The sequence below is a fragment of the Taeniopygia guttata genome, chromosome W (assembly GCF_048771995.1).
Source record: "Taeniopygia guttata chromosome W, bTaeGut7.mat, whole genome shotgun sequence".
Lineage (NCBI taxonomy): Eukaryota > Metazoa > Chordata > Aves > Passeriformes > Estrildidae > Taeniopygia > Taeniopygia guttata.
In genome coordinates, this window is record NC_133064.1 from 10,428,596 (window position 1) to 10,450,784 (window position 22,189).

The 22,189-nt window shown below is 45.0% G+C and overlaps 1 protein-coding gene across 6 annotated transcripts in view; it reads left to right on the forward strand.

The window, feature by feature from the left end:
* The first annotated feature begins 5,185 nt into the window (after nt 1–5,185).
* The window catches only part of LOC116806906 (protein ARK2N-like), a 106,197-nt gene continuing 89,193 nt past the window's right edge, over nt 5,186–22,189 (forward strand). For 5 of the 6 annotated variants that reach the window (XM_072922960.1, XM_072922961.1, XM_072922962.1 and 2 more), the window contains exon 1: nt 5,186–5,374. The gene's annotated coding sequence lies outside the window, so the exon portion shown is untranslated. The remainder of the gene's footprint in view (nt 5,375–22,189) is intronic. The other variant, XM_072922965.1, reaches the window with a different exon arrangement.

A 22,189-nucleotide genomic window follows, 5' to 3' on the forward strand; every position in this document is an offset into this window, starting at 1 on the left:
TCTGTCCCATTTTTCAAGATCTTATCTATTCGTCCCATGCCTCTGTTTCCCACTTTCTCTAACAACCTGAATACCACCTTCTTTCAACTACCCACAGAAAAAAATCCCTTTTCTCACAACACTATTCAACACAATATACCTCCCTCAAAGGAGATAAAGTAAAGCTCAAAATAAAAAATCTACATTACATATACTTTCATTCATCTACATTTACTCACCTTTATTTCTAACTCACTCTCACACACATTCACACCCTCAGGCCTGTTCATTCATACTTCTGGACTTCTGCTTAACCGAGTTTTTGGTTCTTGTGTCTCGCCCACCTGGACTGTGTAAGATTTTATTCAACATCCCAGAACCTTAAGTCCTGACACCCCTAAATTTCACCACTGACTAAGGGTCAGCACTCCATACATTTTCCCTTTTCTTGGCTTTGGGGTCAGCCTCTCTGGGCTTCAGTACCACCGAGCCTCTGGGAAGTGCCCTGAATTTGGTTGCCTCTGGTGTCAGTTCACCAGTGAGGCTGTCTGCGTGTCATGCACACTCTTTAACCACGGCCACCTCCACATGCTCGTTGGAACCACGGCTTGTTTGTGGGTCACATACACATTTTGCCACTGCCCCCACGCGCCCGGGGGAACAATGGCTTGTTTTTGTGTGTGACTCACCCTCACACACAGCAAGACAACACTAAGGTGCCTTTTACTTTCAACTCACCTATTACACTTTTAGGTGTTACTGGCCAGTCCTGGTGCTCTTGGATATCCCTCAATCCAGCTGTGTTGTCCAACCCCAGATGCTCTTAGGCCTTTTTATCCCTCAATCCAGCTGTGTTGTCCAACCCCAGATGCTCTTGAGTGTATTCTCAATCCGGCAGAATTTTGGTCAATTCTGGATGCTCTTGGAATGTTAATCCCTCAACCCAGCAGGTTTGAATCTTGGATACTCTCGGGCACTCTTATCCCTGAATCCAGCAGAATTTTTAGGGCCCCCTTCCACACGATTTCTTCTATTTTCCCCAGTGGATTATGCCAGGAAAACCCTCTGCTTCTTCTCTCCAAGGGGTTCCACTCCTACCCTGAGACCTAGTCCCAGTTTCCCCAGGGTGGATTCTCTCACTCTTTTTATCACTCGCTTCGTCTCTTTACTGGCCGCTTTTGTGAAAAGACGAAACTGCAATATGGGAGACTACCGCAATCACTTGGCAGGTCTGGGATAACCAGCCCGCCTCTCATTCACACACATTCATCCTCCCCTTATCTGCCCCTTCCAAACTTACCTATCCTTTGTCCTTGGGTCTTTGTTCTTCGTGTATACTTTAGTCTTAGGGGCTAATTACCATGGTTTTAGGGAATCCTTTCCCTTTTCTTTGTTTTATTGCCTTCTTTTGTCCATCATAACCTGCTCTGTGGTCACACCAGGGGAACAGAGCGAGGCTGACAAACAGGGTGAAGACATGCAGTCTTCCTCACCCTGACTCTCCTAAGGCACTGGCAGAGAGGTGTTAGAAACCATCCTCTGCTACCATAACTGTGAAAAAGGCCAATCACTTATTTAAAAATTTTTAAAGTTTAACAGTAATAAAATAGTTATAAAAACAGTAATAAAAATTAGAGCAATAAGAATTTGGACAATCAGAGTTAGGACAATAAAGGACAATAAAAGCAAAGAATTATGGACGTCTGGATGTTTTTGGGCACTAAGCCACGAAAAGCATGCCTTGTGAACAAAGGATTCATCCTTAAAAGCAATAGCCTGTTGCATATTCATATATCGCATACATGATGCATACATTCCTTTAAAACTAGGGATTTCTCTGGTTATTGTCAACTTTCCTCCTTAATCTTGTTGGCGCCTCAAAGATGAGAAGGAGGTGGAATAAAGTTTGTCTTTTCCGATAAGGAGGTCTCTTGGGGATTTTGGTGTCTTGTTGCTGTTACCTCTGTGCGAAGAATTTCTTGATTATCTCATATCTTTCTTGAGCTAGGTAAAAAGTATCTTACATTGCATAGTTTCTGTTATGTTGTAACCTAAAACTATATTTAACACACTACTTAAGAGAATTAATACAGCATAACTTTCTAACATAGCACATATAATATTCATTTTAATATTTGCAAAAAGCCAATCATAAAATACGCATTTTTCACATTTCATATTTTTCAGATTCTGTTCTTCCTAGGCGTGTAGTTCTGAGCTTCATATTAAGTGTTGGTAAACTCTCTTCACAGAATAGGTAGACAAAACAATTCCTTTTCTAGCTTGGGAGCAAGGACAACCATTACAAGTTTCAGGCCTAAGAGCATAAACAACGGTGGACTGAAGAGAGAAAACAAGGATGGGACTTCATAATCTGAAGCTGTAATTGGACAATTAACTCCAATATGCTAATGGACCAAAACTTTAAAAAAGTGTGAGACCTCGTGACCGGTCATCCACTTTGTGACCATTTTGGGTTCATCTTGGGTGTAGCCCTGGCCAGGCTCTTGTAGTGCCCAAGGTGTATCCATTAAGGCCTTTTAATAAATACCTACTTTATTCTTTAACTCAGTCTAGCCTCTGTTCTAGGTCAGCCTTCTCAAGGCATCAGTTCAAGAAGAAACAGGAGAATCAGGAGAGGAGGGGTAATTTTTTTAATGCCTCCAGTGAAACAGAGTGGAAATATAACAGGGTAGAAATCCATTTGCATTTAGGTGAAATGTGCCACTTTGAATTATTAGTAGCTTGCTAGCATATGTAAAATATGCTGTTTAGTCTGGTAGCTCTGCTGCACTAGTAAAAACTGCCTCAGCTGAGGAGAAAGAATGCAAATTTCCAAGTTCAAGAGATACGAGAGCTTGAACTTTGAAACTAAAAAAAAACCAAACCAAAGCTGAGTCTGCAAGAGACTAACAAAGTGACCAGAGAGTTCTCTGTACAAGGACTAATTGCAAGTTGTAACATGAAACCAGTAAAATGAATATGCATGAACCTGTTGTGAAACTCTATGCATATGTACTAGTAAGGAGGAATAAAAAAGAATTGGGAGTTCTCAGGAGCACATGTTGTTTAAGGGGGGGGGGGGGGGACGACAATCCCCATATGCGTCCAGTGCTGTAATAAACATACTGCCTTTACAACTTTTACAAGTTGTGGAGTTAGTTTTTTTTTTCTGCAAATCACCATCCTGCTAATTCCTTCAGTTGATGTTCTTTGCAAAAAATGTGATAAATGGAAAGGAGCTCAAATCTGAGATGAATGCTCTCGCCTCGACCTGCGTCACTATGCTTTTCTGTATGCTGTCTAAAACTGCATTGCCTGTTCCTGACTGCTATGTCCTAACATCTGTGCAACAGCATGCCATCCTCCAGGTGTCTTTCAGGAGTTGTGCCTCCAAAGCAAATCCTCCCCTGTAAATGCAGATTCTGGATATTTTTTCCCCAGAAATAGCCAGCTAGGTTGTGGAGGTTGATGTTATTTGTTGGCAGTGCATAACTAAAGCTACCTAAGAAATCAGAGCAGCAGGGTTACAGCCCCCAGCAGCCTCGTGCAGGGCAGGTTTTATCTTTTCTTAAGTGGAGATTTCATTAGCATCCTGAGTGTTCCTGCTTATGCTGATACTGCCAATATTGCTTGCACCACTGATGCTCATCAGGAAGGAAGTTTTTACACGTTTGGTGAGAAGTCTCTTACAAAGTAGTTTTAAAAAAGACTCATGAATTCCTGACTATGTAGCTCTACTTCTACTTTATTCTTCTGAGGTAATATGTGATGTCTGTGTTTTCTAAGTCAAATATGATTTGGATGGTGATGCAGGTAGATGCGTTAAAAACGGGACCACACTCTCGATACTAAAAGTGATTTCAGCATTTATTATAATAAAAAGAAAGGCCTAAAACAAGGGAGCCCGCAGGCTGAGCAGGAGTGTTCCTATCAAGGATGCTGCAGCGCTGCCGCTGGGTCTTGTGCAGCGATGTCCCCTAGGTTCCAGGTGGAGCACCAATTCAGTGGGTCAGATGGCCCTTTTTATCCTGTTTTTTGTCCCTTTGGATTGGTTTCTTTTTGGAGCCTTCATTTGCATGAAGGTTTAAGGCGCTTGATTGGCCCATTATAGTTCTGTCCAGGCTGGCTCATGTCGCTGGGGGGGTGGTGCACTTTGCCTAGGTGTATTATGGTACGTTGAGTACGTATTTCTTATAACTACCCTTTTAACCCCTTTTATCATAACTGTGGCAAGCACATTTCTCTCCCTCTCAGGACTTTTCATAGAGGTGCACAGAGAGAAATGAAAGAGAAAACAATTTCTATTTCTGCTCCTTGTTTTTCCTATGTGGAATGTGTTTGGAGAATTGTTTACCTGGAGTGAGTGCTTGATTGGATTGAGCCTGATGGCCAATCCAATCCACCTGTGTCTGGACGAGAGCGAGAGAGAGAGAGAGAGAGAGAGAGAGAGAACAAGTAGGTTTGTAGTTTTTAGTATCTTCCTTTATATAATATATTAATGTATTTTAGCATAGTTACGATAAAGAAATCATTCAGCCTTCTGAATTGAGTCAGACATCATAATTTCTTCCCATTGGGTTCGCCTGCATTTACAATACCATAACCAAACTAACAGTACATGCTTAACAGTTATCAACTGCTTTACAACTGTTTCTAACCTATTTTTAACAGATGCATGCACATGTTTCTATACTACCAACCCTATGACTGATTCTGTGCCAGAAGCAGTGGCTGTGGAGGATCAGGATCCTCCAAGGGTACCTCTGTTTCATGATGCATATTTAACACTTGAATGTCCCACACATTTGTAGGTCTAGATCAGGAATTAGGAACTATACTGAATTGATTGCTGCCACATGTTTTCAAATTGCAGAGCACTACCTGCAATGTATTGTGCAGTTGTGCAGCATATACACCCCAGGGTGCAAAGCTAAATACCCCGATTAAGAAACATCAGAAGGCTGTTTAATGTATGCATTACAATGTCGCCCTAATGGCACATCACCTTCCTCCTCAGCTCTTTTCCTTTCGTGAGTCGCTCCGACTACTGTGCTTGCTTTACACACTCTACTTCGCCACTGGCTAACCACCACCCGCCGCTCCCCTTAGGGCTTGAGGGTAGGGGAGGGAGGAGACGGGGTCTCGGCCGCTCTGCGCCATGGAGTGGTGCTGGCGGGCTCGGCGGCCGCTCTGCGCAGTGCTCAGTTGTTCCAGCGGTGGCGGAAAAAGGAAGTGACGCCACATGCAGAGCCTTGCGGCCTCCGGTGACATTCTTTCTGGCGCTGGGGGCGCGGAGTGGCGTCCGCGCGGCTAAGACCCAGCTCCTTCCGGCCACCCATGCCACAGCTGTTACCCCCCGGGTGGAGGCTAGGAGGGGCCTTGCGGTGTCCAGGTGAGTGGGGCCGGCTCGGCCAGGGCTCACCCACTGCCCGCTTCTGTAGGGCCGGGCCACCTTGCCTCAGCCGTGGGGGCGCCGGAGCCGTTGCCGTTAGCCCGGCTGCGTGTGGGCGGGAGACGACGAGGCGCCATGGGAGCGGAGGATACTAGCCTTGCACTCCCCCAACCCTACCCCGGGGCTGGCGGAGGCGGGAGGGCACACTTCAGGGGCCCGGTCTCATCAGGGTCGGGAAGGCCCGCGCCGGCCGACGGCTTTTCAGGGAAACGTGGGAGTCTGTTGGGAGCTTTCAGTACTGACTGCTTCGGTAATCGTGATCTCTATCACGGCCCAGCCTGGTACTGGGACCGCGGGATCCAGCCTAGCCGCCGCTTTTTAGCTCTAACCTTGCCCGGAGTCAGCGGATGAAAGCCTCACCACAGCTCCTGGAATAACTTTGGCCACTTAGTCTTTCCTGGGACATCGGTAAAGTGAGATCGTGTTAGCTGTTTCGAAAAAAACTTTTGAAAAACAAGGGGTGTAAACTGCTTCAGTTTTATGCTTCTCTAGTTTTTTGCTTCTTTGTTTACCTTGTGGGAAGCTATATTTTATGTGGAAAAAAATTCCAAATTGTTCGTTGCTTATCTAGCCTGAGTTCTCCTTGAGCTCCTAATATCTAGGTTGCAGTTAGTTAACACCTGTAATGACTATTTCTATGATATAAGAGCTGAAAGTCAGGCAGTCACAACAGCGCAGCTTCTCTGCTACTCTGGAAAAGGGTAACATCACTTTTGCAGAGCAAATAGGTTTGTAACAAGCTCTAAGGAGTCATTAAATTACTTGTTATGTATTTTCTAAGCCCAAATATCTTGTCTCCCCTTCATGTATGATACCAAAACAGTGAGATGAAATGTGGAGAACTCAGCTGTCTGACAGCAATAATTTTTAAGCATAATTTTCTGAATATTTCTTACCTTTAGTGATCTAGCATAGTTTGATGCTGGCAAAAGAAGCTCCAAAGGGAGTGATTATGTGGCTGCTAAAGGCTTATAAAATAGTGCTTTTTGTGGTTCATATATATCAGTAACGCTGGTATTCTGTGTAGGGATTTAGGAAGAGGGACTATGGGGGTAATGGAAGATAGTATGTGAGTTTGGGCAGCTGGTATTTATGCCCAAGTATGAGGAGTACACTTCTGACTAATCTTTAAGCACTTTATTTTTTAGTTATAATGTGTCAACTATTTCTGTTTGCTCTTTAGCTTAATTACTGGTTGACATGAAAAGGTGCAATGAGATTCCTGAGAAATCAGGAAGAGGAAAGTGACCATAGTCTTACACATTCAAGCATATGATGTGTATTGCAGTACAGCCTGGGCATTTATGCTTTCGCTTGATAAGTGCATGCAGTCTGCCTGCCTGGTAGAAATCAAAGTGCACAAACAACCTGAGAAATGAGTGGATACATTAAACTGGGTACTGTGAAGGGAGGGGAAGAGGTAAGGAACCTGATACCAACCACAAGGCAGTTGAGAAAGTTTCTGTGTTGTGTTTGCTCTATCGACCTAAGCCCTGCTCTAACTGATAAAAGAGAAATAGGAAGGATGTTTGTGTACATTTCACAAGTGAGCTGATCACACTGGCAGCTGACAGAATGGAGGAGGTGGGGATTAATCAGGTAAAATAAGATTGAATTACCAAGAGTAAATATGGAGAATCATGAGAGGCTTTGAACACTAAATGTTAGGGAGATAAGTGGATACAACTTGATCTTGTTATAATGAGACCGAGTTATATACCGAGATCTCATTGATATGACTTGGTCTTGTGAGTGAACTGGTGATTGGTGGCCATCTTGACCACAGTGACCACATAGCAATCAAGTTTAAAATCTCTGTTGCCAGGAGAAAAAGTGCCAGCAAAACCTCAACCCTGGATGTGAGGAGAGTAGACTTCAGGCTGCTCAGGGAACTAATGAGTAAAGTCCCCTGGGAAAACACTTCTGCAAGTGCTGGGGTCCATCAGTGCTGGTCGCTTTTTAAACATTACCTCCTAAGGGCACAGGAGAAGGCAATTCCTAAATGTCAGAAGTCCAGCAGACAAGGCAGAAAGCTAGCTTGGCTGAACAGGGACCTTCTTCTGGAGCTAAGGCAAAAGAAAAAATACTTGTATTTGAAGACTTGAAGACTTTCAGGCTAGCATTTTTTGTTTCAATGTACGTGGATTGTGGATTTGATATTACAGTGAGACTTTTGTAGCATCCTGCACAATGCTCTTCTGCTTTGATGCTTAAAATTTCCTGGAAATGAGCGGAAAAAGCCAGACCTTGATTGGATAGGTGTTTTTTCTGGCTATGTTTCTGCTCTAATGTCTTGTTTCATGGTGCTTGGTCATTAGCATTTCAAGACTTGTTTAAGAGAAGGCAGATTTCACTTCCATTCATCCAAAATGGGTAGAGGCCAAGAGACTCTCAGTAGCAGAGCTAGAAATAACTAAGTGCCAGACTTTTATAATATGAGCTGTCTGCATGATGAAACAGTTACCATTTCAATAATTTGTTTTTCATTGGAAATAATTGCATTTCCGTTATATCAGTTTGAGGTTTGTGCTCTATGTACTGCACTGTATTACTGTATAATAGTACTGTCAAACTTTCTGAAGTAAAAAGAAGCAACTTGACATGATAGTCAGGTACAGTTAAGAAAGTGCTGTTCTCTTGTATTGTGGCTTTCTTATCAGCTGGTAATTCTCCTGACTCTTCAGCACACTTTCCCGATTCTTGCTCTCTTGAAATGCCAGCTCTGTCCAGAGGCAGTTCTAAATAATCTGGCAAAAGAAAAATTTTAGGGGAAAAATGTTGGTAAAGAGTAGGTCAGGAAGCTGTTTATGAATTCCATGTACTTGTGTCTGGAAATGTAAGATAAGTGGAGTTTAGAGGCTGTCTCCTAATGAAGTTGAATAAAATGCTGGTAACCTGAGGCCTCCTCATGTTTAATAAGATGTCTTTTGGAAATGAAGTTTTCATTGTGGGAAAAAATGAGCTTATGGGTAGCAGTGCCCATGAGCTGAATTACTGATAAATACAGTTTGAGTTGTCAATAGCTGTGGTTCCTCCAGAGCTGGTAACACCTTCTCATCAGCACTATGCAGAATCTGTGAGGAGTTATAAAAAAATATTGCTTTGAGTATTGTTTTTAGAAAGCCTTAAAGGTGAAGTTTTATTTTCCATGTTTCCACGTACTGTTATTAATAAATCATCTTAAAGGCAATTCAGAGGCTTTGGATCCGCTCACTGTAATAAAGAAAATCCAGAAATTGTTGAATAGCATAAAACTAAAGTAGGGAAATACATTGAGTATCTTGCCAGAGTTAATTTCATAAGCCCTCAATAATTAGCTATAGACTTCACCTCAATTTAAAGTTGGATTGATAACAGACACCTGATTTCCTTTTTTTTTGTTTTTGTTTTACAAGATGTAAATGTTTTTTCTGCTTTTGTAACACCTGTAGTGGATTACACTGTTTGTATGGAGCTCATCAAGCTACAGCAATAATAACCCTGTTGAATGAATGGAATTGAATCAATACTCCAGACTTGATTCTCTTTCTTCTGTTATCTCCCCTTTTGCTGAGCGAGTTGTATATATTGTTTGTCTCCTGTTGCTAATTATTACTTTTATTCTTAAGAAAGCTCTGCCACCTGAGCCACTTTTTCCTAAATCAAGAGAAATTATGCAAAAAGTAATTTTGGGGTAATTGGTGCTTTTATTTAAGGACAAGTAAGGGTTTTTTTGGTTGGTTTTTTTTTTTTTCTTTCTTTGTTTGGGGTTTTTCCCTCCTATCAGTACTTGCATGGTACTGCTGAAAACTACCTTTTAATTTTCTTTTGCTCTTCTTGTAGCTGGTAGCTTGGTATCCTCTTACATACTGTGATTTAATTTCTGTAGTCAAATATATGCAAAGTCTTCTGTATGTCATAGGAAAAAAAATGTCTGTTTCCTGGTCTGTTATCTTCTTGAAGTAGAGGTTGAATTTTTTCACCTCTGCCAACTGGGAGTAAATACTGTAGAAAGTATCTGATAGTAAAACCTATGTTAAAGGCATTATTCATAATGCACATGCAACTGGTTTTTGGCCTAGTCAGTTCTGGGGTTTTTTTAAATACAAAAAGTAACTTTTGATAATTTGTTGAACCAACTTGTGTTTGCTTCATACTATTTTTTCACCTGTTTGTCAAAAGCTTATTCTAAATTAGCTCTTTTCTGCACTGTCCTTTTTCTCTACCAGGCTTCCTTTTTCTTCCATGACAGACTGTGCCATAGTCCTTATTGTTCTTCCAGTGCTCACAGACATTTGTCTATGGCTGTGGCATCCTACAAGAATTTTCTTTTTTGTTTGTGCTGCTTTCAGCTGGGGCAGAGTTAATTTTCTTCCCAGTGGCTGGTATGGGGCTGTGTTTTGTGTTTGTGCTGAACACAGGGTTGGTAATATAGAGATGTTTTTGTTATTGTGGAGCAGGGCTTACACAGAGCCAAAGCCTTTTCTACTTATCGTATTACCATGCTGGCAAGGGGGCTGGGGGTGCATGGAAGGCTGGGAGCAGATACATCCAAGACAGGTGACCCCAACTGACCAAAGGGATATTCCAGACCATATGACATCATGCTCAGTATATAAAGTGAGGGGAAGGAGGAGGAAGGGGAGGACATTTGGAGTGATGGCATTTGTCTTCCCAAGTGACTTATGTGTGATGGGGACCTGCTCTCCTGGAGATGGCTGAACACCTGCCTGCTCATGGGAAGTAGTGAATTAATTGCTTGTTTTGCTTAGCTTGTATACGTGGCTTTTGGTTTCCCTATTAAACTGTCTTTATCTCAACCCAGGAGTTTTCTAGCTTTTACCCTTCTCATCCTCTCCCCACTCCCATGAGTGAAAGAGCAGCTGTGTAGGACTTGGTTGATGGCTGAGGTGAAACCGTGACATTGTTGCATTAGTTTCTTAGGCAAGCTCAACTAAGGAGGAGAATGTTAGGATTTATAAAGATATAGACTCAAAGGTTAGGCATCTTGAGCTAGCTGTGCTCTTGAGTATGGTTCAGGGGTACAAGTGAGCTTTCTTGGATGAGAAGATAGCATGTTGCTTCCAGTGAAGCTATACTTCTGTCACAGTCTTCGCTCATTGCGACCCCTAGTCTGGCTTGGCCTAGGGGAACATGGCAAAATAAAGGAATGGGTGCGATGGACTTGCCCGAAAATAAAGACTTTAATAGCAAAATAACAAATGTAGAAACTGCATGATTAAGGGTCAAGATCCAAAGATGGGGGGAGGGGCATGACAAAGGCAACAAGGTATAGGGGTAATCTGAGGGCAGTTCATTGAGCCAGTCTTTGTCATCTTCAACTTGCAATTTTTTGACTCCCTCTCTGAGAATTTGGATGCTTTTGTATATGGATTCACTGTGATCTGAAAGATTCGTGCAACACATGCCCTTGAAGTCTTCGCAACCATGTCCTTGTGATAACAGCAGGAAGTCGATTGCAGCTCTATTTTGCAGGGTAGCATGTCTGATACTGTCAATGTCTGTTAGTAGCTCACTTAGTGCCCGAGACGTGGCATTGCTTTGCCTACTCAGCCAACATCCTAGATTGCCTAACATTTTCAAAGCTTTTGCTGCAGCAACTCCAGATGCTAATGCTGTGGCTGCTATTCTTTTTCCTTTACTCCAAAAAATAATTTAGTTTTTGCAATCTGATTCAAATTGCTGGATAAATATTTTACGCCTAATTTTTCGATCACAAATTAAGGCAATCTCAGGTGCTAGCACAGTAAACCTCCCCAAACTACATGGTCTGCCTGTCTTGGTTTGAAAAGGCAGGTGTCTGCTAAGGAAGGCAGGACCCTTCTTTGAAATGAAAAATGTAAACCCCCCTCCCTCTGAATTATTATAATTTTGAAATTAGGGGCTCTCAAGCAAAGATTTTGGAATAGGAATAACAGTTCTTTACTAAGAAAATGAAAAATACAAATGCAATAGCACAGACAAAAAAGAAAACAAACCACTGACAGAGTCAGAATATGACCTGACACCCTGTGGGTCAGGGTGTTGGTAGCAGTCTGATTGAATGGTGGCTGCAGTCCTCCTGGAGTGACAGATGTGGTTCTGTTGAAGCAGTGATCCTGTGGAAGGGTGTAGTTTTCCTCTGAAGGTCCAGTGGTTGTCTAGATGGGCCTGGTCTTCCGCTGGGAATCCAGTGGAGAAGACAGCTGCTCCTCTTGGAATCCAGTGGGAAAAAGCTGCTCTGGTGTTCTAAATCTCAGATTATATCTAGGTAGGAATGCTTGGCTCCTCCCCCTGAGCAGAGTATCTCACAATGGGATGATGTAATTTTATCAGTCATGCAGTGAGACTCAATGGCCCATTAACAGAAGATATCTCCCCAGAGGGAGGAATGGTTGTAGAAGAGATAAAGAAAACTGCCAATTAACAGAAGATAACTGCACCACCTCTACTAGATGGCAAATAGAATACACACCTCCAGCTAAATCTTTCAGCCTAAGACACCGCCTCTGATGTGAGATGGAATGGAAGGCCATGCTTTGTTTCCACAAATGAGAAACGTCCCAGATCATAACTGTAACGGGGAATCACTGGAACAGGAAAATATGGGTGAGGTGTAGTTACACCACATCCTTTCATTTTTATAGACTGGGTTATGTGGGGAAACATCCCACCATGTATTTGGTTGCTTTCTTATAACCTGGGCATCAGTGATCCTTTGTATTAATTCAGGAGTCTTTTTTATATAATGAAATCTAACAAAAAAAATCTATTTTTACACAGCCCAGAATTTCCAATTCTTGGGGTTTTAGTGGTGCATGTGGTAATTTCCAGGCCCAGTAATCCATGTTATCAATTGGATTGTGAATTCATTCATTGCAGGGACACAACACATGGATGGCATACTTGGTTAGTGGCCACACATCCATTGGTAACCCAACTAAACAGGTGGAAAAGGGGTTGTCACAGGTGACTACTGACAGACACAGGATTTTCTGCTTGGTGATGTTAGCTAACGTAACCCAGACATTTTTTTTTGACTATGGAACTTCCCAGGTCTTAGCGAGGAGTATGGCATCGATCAGGATGGGTATAGTGTGCAGGAGTCCTTTAGGAGTCATGTCTGGTAGAACAACCTGTAGATTAAACTAAAAAATTAATAATGCTTAAGGAGTTAAGAAACTAGTGGTATTAATCCACAATGGGTAGGAGGTGAGGGATGGTTATTTGCAAGCCTCAAGGTGTCTTTTCTGTAGGTTCTTCCTGGGGTTCCTCCTGTTGAGCTCCTTGATGATCCTGTAGAGGCTGCAAATATAGTTTAATGTTCTTTGCAGGAACTCACCAAGGTCCTTTACCTGTAGAAATACAAGCATACCTTTTACCCCAAGTAATTAGAGGAAAGGGTCCTATAATTTGGCCTGTTTCAAGATCTTAAATTAACACTGGGGCTCTCTCTTTTAATTGTGCCTGCATTGTATTAGAAAAGTACCTGATAATTGAGGGATTTGGTTCCATGAAGAAATTATTTTAAAAATTAAATACATATGTGGCCTTAGCAAGCCTTTCTACTGTGGATAACATCTCTATTCCTCCTTTTTGTTGTTCTAGCAGGCGTTTAAGAGACACACATGTTCTTTCAATAATTGATTGGCCTTTGAGAGAGTGTGGAATGCCTGTGATATGTTTCATTCGCCACAGATTAAAAAATGACTTTGTTTTCTGGGAGACATAGGCAGGCCCATTATCTGTTTGTATTTCTTGTGGGATGCCTAGAGTTGAAAATGCTTGTAGGAAATGTTTAATAACATCTTTTGCTGGTTCACCTATGTGAGCACAGGCAGAGATTGCTCCTGAGAAAGTGTTGATCGAAACACGTATTATATTTAAAGTGACCAAAAGATGCATAATGGGTAACATCACTCTGTCAAATTTGTAAACTGTGAAGCCCTCTAGGATTTGCTCCTGCCCCAATAGATGGCAGAGAATATTTTTAACAGTCAGGGCATATAGTGACAATGGCTCTAACTTGGTCTCTGGTGATATTAAACATGCGTGTTAGTGCAGGTGCATTTTGGTGGAAGAATGCATGGTTGAGCCGTGCCTGCTCGAAGATGTTTGGAAGTGTGGTTTGTATGGTCATCGCAAGGGTATCAGCTTGTCTATTGCCTTCTGCTAGGAATCCTGGCAAAGAAGTGTGAGAATGTATGTGCATGACAAAATAGGGATGCTGGGTTGGCACTTGCCAACTCCAACCTGGAACCTGGGGGCAAGGCTGCTCATAGCCCTGAGAGGAGGTGTTGAAGCTCTGAGCGACCTGGCTTCTGGTGGTCATGGGCAGAAATGGCTGGGGCATTTGTGTCATAGCACAGGGCCATTCTTCTCTTAGCTGGAAGTTTCCCTAGGCCAGCTTACCATAACTCCCCTGTTTTGGGCGATATTGGTTAGTGTGAGAGTAACTCCTTTTACGTTTTGAACAGGCAGGAGCCTTGGCCCTCGCTCCTTGTTGGGGACAGTCACTTTTGAAATGCCTGTGTTCGCCACATTCAAAACACTGGCCAGGACCTTGTTGTTGTGGTCTTTGGGGGACAGTTCGTGTGGCAAAGCTAGGACCTTGATGTTGTTGAGGTCCTTTAGGTATAATCTGCATTGCTGCCAGAGCCTCTGCCACACTTTTCCCTTCTGCCTGAGCCTTTAGGGTAGCCGAGTGTTCCGGCGTTCCGAGGCGATTACAGGCCTCAATCATTTGCATTAAAGTTGGCTCAGGCTCAAGGGGAAGGGCACATAATACTTTCTTGGACTCAGGATTTGCATTTGACATGGGTAATTTTTTCACTAATTTGTGTTTAGCTTTCTCTTCTATGATTTTTTTTTCAATGGCTTGCTTAAGGTGGTCAATGAATTTCATGTGTGATTCACCAGGCCCTTGCTTTATATCTACAAAATCATGTGTAGGTGTGTTACCATCTGGCACTTGCATGAGTGCTTTCTTTGCTGGATTTTTAATATCATCAAGCACTGGCCTTGGGAAGTTTGCGGCTTGCTCACTGGGCTGGGAGTATGCCCCCTCTCCAGTTAAATGTTCTAGTGTTAGCATTGCCAGTGTTTGGTCCTCAGCACAGTCAAGCAACAGTTGTTATAACAGTCTTTTCCACCCCCCTTCCCACAGGGTGATTTCAGTTGAGGATAGCAGCACAGTCATCATATGTTTTAAGTCATGGGGAGTTACTATGTGTGCAGTAAAAGTAGCCCGTATTAGATTGTTAAAAAAAAAAGAGAACCCCTTCCATGGTCTTTGGCAGCTTTGCACAGTTCTTTGATTTCCCTATAGGCTAGAGGTTCTCATTTAGGACTAGTTCTCCCCCTTCTGTACTGCACGGAAAAAGCAGTGATTTTTGAAACCATTTCCCAATTCCTATCCTTTACCACATTTGTCCGTATCCTTTCCCATGGATCGATGGAATCACTGGATCCAGAAGAGGTTAGGTCTTCTTCTTCTGAGGAGGGGGAGGATGCAAGCACAGTGTTTTTATTTCTGGATGGGTAAAGGCAGAGCTTGTTCTCCAGCACAGTCACCAACGTGGGCGCCACCATGTTGGAGAGCAGCGCTTCCGGGACCATGGCAGGTGTGGCTCCAGTTTCCCGAGGAGGGGTGTGGCCCAAGGCATGCTGGGAGCTGTAGTCTGAAGCGGGAGCGGTGGGATCCAGAGCAACAGGGGTGGAGCTGAGGGAGGAACCTTGAGGCAACATGGCGACTTGGGTGGCATAGACATCAGAAGGGCGTTTAGCAGGATATTCGGATGAATAGGAGAGAAGTTGGGATGGTGAAGGAAATGGGAAGGCGGTAAGGAGGATCCGAGACAGCGTGACCACTGCTGTCTCGGACCCCAAGTGGAGGAATTGGAGGTGGACACGGGGTGGCAAAGTAACAGGGCGGACCAGCGTTTCCTTTGAGCATGCTGGCAATGTTAGCCCCATGTCCCACTCTGGGGTAGAGCAAAGGGTGAGAAGAGGAGGGGTACAAAGGGGCAGGAGTTACAATTAGTATGGGCTCTTGCGTCTGGGACAGGCTCTGCCCTCGTATCCCCCCCCCAGGGTTAGAAGGGTTAAAAGCAGTCTCGGTTTGGGAAGGAATTGCGTGCAGTGGGATGGCCCTAGAGGCCTTGGGCGCAGCGGTGGTTCTGTGGGGAGAGTCCGAACTATATTCACACTGTGACGATGAAGTGTGTGGGGGGGCTGAGCACTAGGAGTCGTTCCTCTTCAGCTTTCAGTGTTTCAAAAATCATGTGGAAAGCAGGCTACAGACGTGCTGCGAGGGGGTCCCCCCTAGTAGCTAGGTCATAAAGCACGACCCCTACCAAGTCCCAAAAGCCCATGGAAAAATTTTACAGTTTGTGGTGTTTTCCAAAGCACCGTGTGGGGCCAAGCCGGCAGCAGGTGTGGCTGTCCTGCAGGCTGCGGCTGTCGGGCTGGCAGCAGGCATGGCTGTCCCGTGGGCTGCAGCTGCCGAGGCAGAAGCGGTGGTGCCGGCAAGCGGGTCTGGGCTGGAACAGCATCTGGCAGGCAGATGAGCACAGGAGGCGGTGGCGGCGACGGCGACGATGACAGTGCCTGGCACAGTGCTGCTGGCTACAGTCACTGAGAAGTTGCAAAACACCCACTTTAGAAGATTTTTTTAACTCGCGCTTTTCAACCTTTCTTCCGTGGACTGCTAACAAAAATTCAAAACGTCCATATACATTCCTTTCTAATCTTGACAGTCTTATTCCCATTCTGTAGAGTAATTGGGATTAAATGGGGAATGCCTACCTGGTTGGGGTAGGTGCAATGGGAATAAGTGTCCCTTTTCTCCACTTACCTGCTTTTTGAGCAGGCATCCAAAGGAACCGAGCCACCTCTGAAGGTAGCCCATAACCACGTCAAGCCTGACGATTTAATCCACAGAAGAGAAAAAAAAGTCCTACTGGTTGGCGAAGACCCAGCCAAATCAAACCGAGAAGATCCCTCACTATGAGGTCCCTGTTCTTGGGTGCCAGCTGTTGCAGTTTTTGCTTGCTGAGACCTCTAGTCCGGCTTGGCTGGGGGGAACATGGCAAAATAAAGGAATGGGTGCAATGGACTTGCCCGAAAATAAAGACTTTAATAGCAAAATAACAAATGTAGAAACTGCATGATTAAGGGTCAAGATCCAAAGAGGGGAGAGGTGTGGCGAAGGCAACAAGGTATAGGGGCAATCTGAGAGCAAGGATCAAATCACGAACGCGAACCTGGAACATGACTGTCATGGTTTGACACTGGCACAATGCCAGTGCCACCATGAAAATGCAATCTCTCAACTGAATGCTGTGAAATGCGATCGAGAACAGAGCAAAGCAGGCCCAAGCCTAATAACAAGAAAAAACTTTATTAAGCTACTACCACTATGCTACTATAAAAGGAAAAAAAAGAAGAAAGAAACACACACAATTCAAAATGAAAACCTTCCAAAGCATTCCTCCTCCCACCACCCAACTCCAACAAACCACAGTGAGACACAATCTGGACCCCAATCAGGTTTCCACCCTCCAGATAATCAACTCCCAGTCCATCTGCAGGGAGAGAGGAGCCTCTCCTGTGCCACAAACCCCCCAAGAAACACAGCTTCCACATCCTGTGCTTCCATGTCACACATGGCACCGCCTGGAGAAAAAAAGTTTGCCAATGGTGACCCTCTCCTTTCCATGCACGGTGCTCTCACCACCAATGCATGGATGGACAGACTGCTTTTTAGGATTTTTCCTTTCAAGGATGCCCTGCCAAGAGGGGAAAAAACAACAGTTCAGTTTTTCATTTTGGGACCAACAGTCCCCCCCCCATTTTCCCCTGGGGGCCGAGGGTCCAAGAACAGAGATCTTCTTTTCTTCTTCCTCTGCGAAGACAGGGGGCACCACCACAAACCTCCCCAACTTTTCTCTGTTCACTCCACTGTTATTTCTATGGTTTTCCCCCCCTCCACACAGCCCCCCGAATTAATCCGACTAGCTCAGAGATATGGGGCTGTGAGGGGAGGAAATAGCATGGAGAGGGAAAGGTATTCAAAAGAGGCTCCTTACCCAGGGTGTTGGAACAGCTCTCTTTATTCTGTGGTGTCCATGGAGAGCGGGGCAAAAGAGGAAGAGCAGGAAGTTTCAGGGCTCTATATAGGTTTTGGCAGGGTGGGCTCTCCTGGCTCCCCGCCAACCCCATTGGGGCAGGAGGGAGGATTCAGGGGTTATCTTGATCAGAGCCACAGAGGCCCTAGGAAAGGGGGGACAAAAGGGTGTCCAGGAGCTCACCGTAACACCTCCCCCTTATTTGTTAAACAAGGTTACAGGAATTCACTGGGCTCAATTCAACCCCGAGTATGGGTTTCCCACCACCCCATGTTGGTGGCGTAGTCAGGCCTCCTCAGGTTAGCCAACTCTATGTGGTTGACCTCTGAGGCAGAAGCTATGAGACCCTTGATAGCTTTGAAAATCAAGTGACGCAGGATTCCGAACGCTAGGGTTACAAAGAACAGAATAACAAAGACTAACAAAATTGATCTAACTACAGATGTCTACCACCCCGTGAATCCCCATCCCTTGAACAGTTCTGTAAACCAATCTTCAGACTCTTGCCTCACTTGTCCAATCAGGCTGTTCATGCTTCGAAGGGCAGCATGGACGTTTGGAGCTTTTGAAGTCAGGTCCATGCAACAAAGTCCTTCAAATTCCTTGCATTCATGTTCATGCAGTAGCAAAAGGAAATCTATTGCAGCACGATTCTGCAGCGTGGCCTGTCTGGTAATTTCCTCGTCTTCTAGGAGGGAGCTGATGGCAGCAGATGTTAAGTTTGCCTGTTTGACTACCCAGCACTCTAGGTGGCCCAATTCACCTAGAGCTTTGGCTGCTGCGACCCACGGAAGAAACAGGGACACAGCAACCCTTTTTGACTTGGCCCAATGAAAAATTTCTGAGTTACAATTTGGGTCCAAAGGGTCTGTACTCCTCTTTTGAATTTTGTTTGTCGATTTATTTTTGTGAGTCCATTCACCGATTAGAGTTTGGTTGGGTGTCAATATGGACAGCTTCCCAATCGTACATGGCCCTCCTAAAAGCCGAGACGGAATTCCTGCCCATGCCCTATCTCCACAAATTAAAAACAATCCCTTAGGGAGACCTTTGGGGTTGGAGTGAGATGGGTTGTCTGCCCCAATATGGCTCGTGTTCTGACACCACCTCCTTGCAGTGAACTCCCCATGGTGTTGTTTTATAACGTGGTATTCGTCAGTGTTAGAAGGTTTTGGGAGCACAGCGAAGTGTATACAGTAAGCTGCAGGGGAGGAACCCAATAGCTCTAACTCTTGGGGTTCCTGAGCTATTTTGGGCAAACCCCGCAACCACTCCTCTAAGGATTTTAGGATCCCCCCGACTTGCTTCTGAGCTTTGTGTGGTCGTGTGGTGTAGGACTCTGGGATTTCATTGGACCTGTATGTGTCTAGGCCTGCTGGAAATTCTCCAGCCTGCCATGGAAGTCCTACCAGACAGGTGGACATAGGGTCTTTTGCTGCTGCAGTGGACAAGCAAATGTTTTCCTGCTGTAGCGTCTGTGCCAGGGTCACCCAGACGTTTTGACGTGGCTGAGGGACGATCCATGCGGCTGCCTGACTGTTCAGCATTTGCAGGATGACAACTCGGATGGGGCTCATCACCGGGTTGAGTGGGAGGTAGGTTTTCTCTAAAAGGGAAGAACAAACATTTTAAGAACATGTGAAAGCTTCTGTTTCTGCCGGAAGGAATTCCTGCCTAGGAACATTCTTCTTCTCCCATCCGGCGGCGTCTTCTCTTTGAAGCATCAGATACTTGCTTCTTGTCCCCTTCTGTTTGACCTGGATTCTTGGGGACAAAAGGTTTCACCCACTTCTGGGGAATCCACCGAGGGCCTGAGGGAGTAGCTACACAGGCATAGCCACGACCCCAGGTCACAAGTTCATAGGGACCCTTGGTTTCCCAAGTTTCCGGATCCCTAATCAAGACCGGTGGATGCTGAGACAATTTAAACTGCTTGCCACTGTTAAAGTGACGTACAACAGGTGGACTCATATTTTCGAATGAACAATTCAGAAAATTGATAGTAAACATGGCTTTACAGAGCTTCTCTCGTGGAGACATCCACGGAGCTAAGCTGTTTTGTTTTTTCAATACCTGCTTGAGGGTCTGGTGTGCACGCTCGACTACAGCTTGACCTGTGGGGGAGTGGGCAATGCCAGTCTTATGTTCCACTCCCCACTGCTGGAGAAATTCCAGGAACTCCTTGGATACATACGCTGGGCCATTATCTGTTTTGATTGTTTTTGGCACCCCCAATACTGAAAATGCTTGTACTAGGTGTTGTTTGACATGTGCAGCCTTTTGTCCTATATGGGCAGAGGCATACACTGCACCTGAGAATGTGTCCACGCTTACATGAACGCATTCAAGGCGACCAAAACTCTGAATGTGTGTGATGTCTGTCTGCCATACCTCACAGCTGCTAAGGCCTCTGGGGTTTACCCCCATGCCTAAGGATGGCACGGCCTGGAGCTGGCAATTAGGACAGTTGGTCACAATGGCTCGGGCCTGACTCCGTGTTAGCTGGAACTGTCGAATCAAACCTGGTACATTCTGGTGGTAATGCTCGTGACTCAGCTTTGCCTGTTGGAAAACATCAGGGAGACTTGCCTTTTCAACTGGTGCAGCGAAGGAGTCTGCTTTTCGGTTCCCCTCTGCAATCTCACCTGGCAAATCAGTGTGTGACCTCACATGCATCACAAAGAATGGATGTTCTCGGTGCGAGATTAAATAAATTAGCCTTGAGAGTAACCTGAAGAGATGTTCATTTTCTATTTCTCTGAGCACAGCCTGCTCCGCCCTGGACACTATACCTGCCACATAGGCAGAGTCTGTCACCAAGTTGAACGGCTCGGAAAACCTCTCAAAAGCTCTCACCACTGCAGCCAGTTCAGCCACCTGGGGGGATCCCTCCACAAGCTCAACATCAGCTTCCCAATGCTGAGTCTGTGGATTTCTCCAAGTCATCACCGACTTGTGGGAAGCCCCAGAGGCATCAGTGAACACTGTGAGAGCCCTGAGCGCCCTCCGTCTCCTTTTCTCTTGAGGAATCAGGTGGAATTCCTCATTGAACAACTTGTGAGACGGGGCATGGACTGATATTTGTCCCCTATAGCTGTCCAGAGATAGCTGGAGACTGGCACTGCTCTGGAGCAAATGCTCAAACATCCCTTTGGTCAGCCTCTCAGGAGAGTTCCTTCCTTCCTCAGAAAGCCTGACTGGAAGGTGAATACATGCAAAGTCACACCCTGCTAATTCGCACAACCTCACCCTGGCCTTCTGAGTCAGCTTTGCTATCAGCTCTTGTGGCCTAGTGATGGTTTTGGATGTTTGGAACGATAGGAAAACCCATTCTATGATTAAGAGTGGGTCCTTCTGCCCCTTGATCCATTGGAAAATCAATCCATGCAGGTGTGGGAGCTTTCCTAGAACAATGAACTGGAAAGGCACATTTGGGCCAAACCGATTAGCCTGCCTTTCTGACAAGGCCTTCTGTACCTTTTCGATTGCTGTCTTTGCCTCTGGAGTCAGTTCCCTGGGGGAGGCCAGCTCCCTCTCCCCCTTCAATAAATTGAAAAGAGGTTCCAGATCTTCATTCGTGAGGCCTAGCCAGGGCCTTACCCAATTTAAAGACCCACACAGCGAGTGGAGGTCTGCTAGTGTTCTGGGGTTGCAATTGATCTCCAATTTCTGTGGGACAATAGTCCTTGCAGAGATTTCCAGGCCCAGGTATCTCCAAGGTGGTATTCTTTGAACTTTGTCTTCCTGCATTTTGAATCTAGCAGAGGTTAAAACTTTAACCACTAGGTCAAGTGTATATTGGAGTATAGAGTCATTGGGAGCACACACAAGCACGTCATCCATATAGTGTAGGATGATGGCATCCTTTCTCTCTGCACGTACTGGAGACAGCAGTGCTGCTACATACTGTTGGCATATGAAAGGGCTGGATTTTAGACCTTGGGGCAAAACTTTCAAGTTGTATCGTTTCATTGGTGCTTCTCTATTGACCGTGGGAACCGAGAATGCAAACCTCGGGGCATCTTCAGGGTGCAATGGAATTTGGAAGAAGCAGTCCTTTATATCTAACACAGCCAATTTCCAGTCCTGGGGAAGCATAGCTGGACTCGGCATCCCCGGTTGGAGAGGTCCCATGTCCTCCACAATTTTGTTTATCTCTCTGAGATCGTGGAGCAATCCCCATTTGTCCTTCCCAGGCTTCTTTATTACAAAGACCGGGAAATTCCAAGGGCTGTCTGTTTCTTGCAGGTGTCCTTGAGCTACCTGCTCCTCCACAAGTTTTTCAAGCGCCTCGAGTTTTTCTCTACTCAAAGGCCACTGTGCTACCCACTTTGGGGTGTTATCCAACCACTTTAACTTGTGGGCATGGCGCTCCACAGTGGCTACTCCCGAAAATCCTGGGGTGTCTTAGGAATGATTAATTGGACTCCCCACTGGGACATGGTGTCTCTCCCCCACAGAGGAGCCTTATAGTCTGCCACAAACGGGCGAACACTTGCTGATTTCCCGTCAGGTCCCTCAATTTGCACTACATTTTTAGAAATTTTTGCCAATGTAGTTCCTCCTATACCCTGAAGTTTGCCTGCCACAGGTTGCAATTCCCAGTGTGATGGCCACATGGATTTGGGTATAACCGTGATGTCTGCAC